A 5,778-nucleotide genomic window follows, 5' to 3' on the forward strand; every position below is an offset into this window, starting at 1 on the left:
CTTTGCATATCACCCATCACTATAAAAGCTGTTCTCAGCTCACGTGTGTTGCCGCAGCTCTGGTAGATGGGGTGATCACCTCCTGCAGCGCTACGATGTCGAAACCGCTGATCTTCAGTACATCGGAGAGTATGCGTGTGCTTCCGATGAAGTTGAGAGATTTGTAGTTCCTTTTACCAAGTTTCCAACCGCTAGTCCATTTCCATCGCTGTGGTCTTTGCCGATTGTTCCGGTCCGTTTTCTCTCGTTGACGTTCCTGTGCTGATGTGTTTTTACGGTTGGCTTGCAGGGCCTGACACCAACCCCCTAGACTTCCGGAGGACCATTCCCCCTAAATGTTCGGAGGACCATAGTGCACAGTTTAGCTAAGAGTCCTTTTCTGGCACTCGGACTATGATCAGCCGTCCCTGACATGGGGAACAGACGCTGTTGTGAGCGAATCTATGACAAAAGATCGATATACAAAAGGTCGAAGAACAAAAAAGAAGGGACAAAAGTTCGAAAACCTTTTTTCAAAGAAGGAAAAATTTCCTATATAAATTGATGCTTATATTAATTAACTCATTACGCGTGGTAAAGATGGACAAATTATGGGTGAAATTATGAAAAAAAAAATCCACGTGCTCGGCTGGGATTTGAACCCAGGACTCTTGTGTTCTAGACGAGCGCTTTACCAACTAAGCTACCGAGTCACTAAGTGTAAAAAGTATGTATAAAATATCAACTTCTCGTAGATTTCTAAATTCCGGATATTTATGTCAATATTCAAAAAAAAAATCCCAATCAGACTAGACGAATATTCTGTCCAAACAAAGGAAAGCAATGGTTGACGATTCACATAGAGATAGTCGAAACATCATTTTAAACCTCTGGTTAACATTCTTTTGTAGAATTTTCTGCAAAATTCTTCGCAATTTGTGTAAAATAGAATGAGGAGGCCACTCTACGCACTTCAGTCAGCATAGCTGCGCATTCAGAGCTCCAACGTGTGCTAAGCGTGCCAAACGTGCTATAATACTACATGCCATATAAATCCAATGAACTGAAATTAAGGAAAAATGTTCTCAGCAAGCATTGAACCGTTTCACCTTTGAACCGTTCCAAAAACATTAAGAAAGCAGGCTCTTTACTGGTGTAACCATGTGACGTCACTACTATCGTACCATATACCATCCGGACCACTAGATCTTATTTTTTACAAATTTCGAGATGGATTTATAGACGGTGGTCTTGGTAGTATTATTCTAAAAACACACCAAGCCGTACCCATAGGGGACGTTAGCCACAAGGAAGGACGTTTCAAGTAATACTGTTTCATATGGTATGCCCTTCAACATCTTCATCCAATATCTCTCGCCGTTCCCTTACGGTACCTATCCATCTAGTATTCATTACTTTCTTCGTCATGGTCTCTCTAACTTCGAGCAAAATAGACCAATAAACGAGCAAAATAAACAAATTCAAAATTAACGTTTTTGTTTAAAACAGATATTAGAATTTGTTGCCCGAACGTTGTTTTTTTTTCGTTGAACAACTCGAGTAAGGTTTCCTTGATTTCCCTACATTTTTCAACCCATTTTCCTGCCCTTAGAATTTGTCATGAGCTAATGACAAATAGTGCTGGGAATGGTAATAGTAGAAGGCTTGGAATCCGAGAAACTTGCATGGCTCTTCCCCTTACAGTAGTCTGTATGAATTTTCCAAATCACTCGTGTCATTGAAGGCTCTAAATGCGGGAAATGCAGCGGCAAATAGAACAATTTTCTACAGTGATTTTGGGTTGCCCTTTTTTCATCATCCTCATCTGTAGAGCCTTTTAGCCACTGCTTCCGTTATTTAGCATTATTGTGGTATGACCCATATTTTATTTGGTGCTGAGCATGAGCATAAATGACAGTACAATTCGTAGTTGCTACTCTATGATTGACCAGAGCAATCGAAATTACACAGGGATTTAGTGAATGGGGATTGGGATTAGCTTACCATTCTTCAATGTGCACAAACCGAGAGCTCAAACTTTAAAAGTCAATAACGGCGCTGGCCACGTCCTTACGGTCATCAGGGAAGGGAAGGAATGTTAGTTAGACAACCATTGGTTTGAGAGACCGAAGAATCTTCTGCATCTCCATAGTTGTCATGGAAAGGATATTGGGATAGTGGGATAAGGTACGGATCTGGGAGTCATCTTTAGTTGACGCTTGACCGGATTCGCGATATTATTCGATAAATGAATTGTATGCCGAACAAGTGGGCGACTCTCTTCAGAAGACCCAAATTTAGTAGATATTTTTTCGCCCCAACGCGTCATTTTAGTTTTTTGATATTTAAACTATTTTTATGATATGTTAAATATTATTTCATGAAAATTCGATTACATAAACTGATAAAGATCGTCGAATCGTCGATTGTCGAAATTTATTTAACAACATTTGCATTCCGAAGGATAACACAACAAAAAGTTGTAAAATAGTGATCCATTTGCCCATTTGGATTACTGTACCTACTTAGGCAGTGACCGGTCATCAGGTCAGTTATAACCCTAAGATTTCCTTTATTAAGATTCAGTATAGCCCGGGCTTTAGCTTAACTGGGTTTTATGAATCTTTTCGCTTGCTTGCATGTATCGGTGGCGCCAATCGTGTTGTTCTTAGCAACGGGTGTTTTGCTAATTTCAAGGCATTCCACCTACAGCAGCGATGAACGTGGATTTAACTGGCTTCGCTGACTGTGATTTGCTTTGCTTGGCTAGTGTAGAGTAAATTTCAAAATTTTTCTCAACCCTGATGACAAGTCCACTGACGCTTGTTTGATTGTATCCTTTCATATAACTTTTTCTTCAACATCTTTTAAGTTTAATGACCAAAGCCGATTACATCACTGTCAGTTGGGTTCGATGGGCTCTGCATTTTTGCGTTCTGAAATAAATGTAAAATTAATATATTAAATATTTTTTTGCAATTTCTCATCATAATAGGCTGGTTTTCATCACGACAATCTGTCATGAAACGGCCTACTTTTCTGCACTGAAGTATATAGTGCGGGAATAGTCATTACGCAACTGAAACCAGTAATTACGCAACGCTTTCTCATTACGCAACTGTTTTGCGAAGCGTAATGAATCATAACACAACATTTTTTCAGAAATCGCACACCAGAAAAATCTTAGATTTACACGTAACGTAATTTTAGCTTTAATCATGCAAAGCCATTTCTCATGTATAATTCAATGATAAAACCTACAAACACATCTATTATACATATTCAACATTGCTAACAAAATCTTAAATATTGAACACGAAACGTCTTCTCTTAAAGAATGTTACATGCAAAACTGCTCGGTTTCACGCTGAAAATTCAATCATAAATAATGCACATCAAATGACAAGCCGTCGATTCATCCATGTGCATTAAATATGAATATTCAGTGTAGAATCATGTAAACCGAGCATTCTTGTTTGCAATTTCACTTTCTAGATGCAAGAAATCATGCAGTATAGGCGAATGTTGGATAAAATATCATGAAATGTTTGAGTTTCACTCAAGATTGCAAGCATTTTCGAATGCAATGAGAGACAGTTTACATTATTTATCGTTGAATATTCAGTTATAACTCGTTTGACATGATTATCATTAAAGTTTACGTGTCACGTAAATTTAAATTTTTTTTGCTGTGTGTGAAATAATGGCCAATGCATTCCAATATAATTTCTGATACCCTCAAGTGGTCTTCTACAAAATTTAAAAACATTTTGTACTTAACTCGTTGCAGAACTCGATTTTCACAGCACTCGTGGTAATTATCGGTAATTAAATTTACGACTCGTGCTGTAAAAATTATCATTCTGCAACTTGTTCCGTTAACTACTAGTACAGCGGTCCTTCTGAAGCCGCAGCCAACGTGACATTTTTTCGTGTTTGATAAACTCAGAAAACTCAATGATTGCTAAGACATGGATTTAAGTTCACTGTGATTTTTTTATATGAGCCAAAGCTGCGCAAGGCACGCTGCGTAAAGTGACCAGACGTAGAGTGGTAAAATACGGCATATTTTACAGCTCCTTAGGGTTTATTCACAAATTTCATAACGCCGAAAATGACCTTTTTCGACACCCACTTACCCCCTCGTATCACTTTTTGTATGAGTGTTCTACAAGTTTTGTATGAGCTGTAACATATTGAGGACACCCACCCACCTCCTGCAGCGTTATGAAATATGTGAATGGGCCCTTATTCCCATAATGTGATTTTGATAGCCTTCATATATAACATGGTCAGGACGCACATGAGTGGGAATAGTCAAGCTGATTTTATAATTATCGATACTCGTTGTTTTCACAACTAATTCGACGGGCATTAAGTATTCAACAATATTTCGAATACACAGAAATGATCTCTCTAGACTAGGGAAATTGTACCAGTTATGGCCATAGTGGTTCCCTATTTGGCCATATGTGAAATTTCGATAACTTTCACATTTTTTATATTTTTGAATGTTTTAATATCTAGATACATCCATCATCTTACTGCTAAAACACACAAAACTTTTCAAAATGTGAAAAAAATCAAGTTAACACGTATGGCGAAATAGGGAACCACTATGGCCATAACTGGTACACCTACCCTAGATACTTTGTCAAAATATTGAATCATTATTGATATGATCTTTGATGAGAAATTTGGACAAAGGTGGTCTTAACACGAAGCTACTAGACTTCTCATACATTCTACCGGTAGAAAACGACCAACAGCATTAGGCTCTCTGTTCTAATTGAATTCAACATACCGAACGTTATCTCGGAAGCGCCATAACAGAACCACGTTGACAAAAGACCCGAGATGGCATTCATTGCTGCAATGTTCTCAAAGCATCCGGCCGGCACGGGAAGAGAAATGCACTAGCCCTCTTCCGCCCTCCACCAATCCGCATAGTATTCCAATTCGATTAAAGCAGCAGTACGAAGCGTGTGGTCCATCCTCCCTTATAATGAGATGTGATGACAATTGGAATGTTTCGATGTGTGAATGCGGTTCCCTGGCTTAGAATGAACCCAACGCAGTCGGCGGGAGTTACGGACGAGCTGATCCGGCTTCGGACGTCATGCATAATAAATATCCATAAATTGTCTCATAATTCCTTCTGCAATCCGTCCGGCCGGCGGACTGGCGATAGTGCTCTGCGCAAGAGGTCATCCAACCGAAAGCCAACGACGACCAGTCAGTGATAGACGCCTTGGCTTCATCTAGCTCTAGCAGAAGCAGCATCCCAAGCATCGCATCGGTCATCATCAGCTGCCGCACAGAGGCAAGCAGCAAACAAAGTGTAATAGAATAATTTGACGCAATAACTATCGGAAGGGGGGGAGGGGGGTTCCTGCATAGCCAGAGCTGTCATCATTGATAATGTGTCAATGCAATCGAATGTGTGAGAAAGTGGCTCTGCGTTCTAATCTTGTTCGTGCATTGCACATCTTGTAGCGTAGCGGTCACATGGGAGCGGGCAGAGATTCTCGAACCTTCACTAGCCATGAATCGTGACCATCCAAACAGTTTAAGCATCATTTGTTATCATATTCATAAAATTTTTGAATAAATTACGTTCTTGAGCTGCTATATGGACAGGGCATGTGGTTCAATATTCATGAGTTGCTACGAACAATTTGAGAAACACTGTCGTACAGCACATATCTCCGGTGGATGTTGACGACAATGTCGTCGAACGAGGAAATGTTTGATCGTGATTCGCTTACCAACTAAAGCGTACTGCGGCATAGTCATCAG

The 5,778-nt window shown here is 39.6% G+C and overlaps 1 non-coding gene across 1 annotated transcript; it reads right to left on the minus strand.

Moving 5' to 3' along the window:
* Positions 1 to 621: 621 nt before the first annotated feature.
* On the minus strand, positions 622 to 692 carry Trnas-aga. Its single transcript has one exon. It is a non-coding gene; the product is annotated as a tRNA-Ser (tRNA).
* Between the last annotated feature and the right edge of the window lie 5,086 nt (positions 693 to 5,778).

The sequence above is a fragment of the Aedes aegypti genome, chromosome 2 (genome assembly GCF_002204515.2).
Source record: "Aedes aegypti strain LVP_AGWG chromosome 2, AaegL5.0 Primary Assembly, whole genome shotgun sequence".
Classification (NCBI taxonomy): Eukaryota; Metazoa; Arthropoda; class Insecta; order Diptera; family Culicidae; genus Aedes; species Aedes aegypti.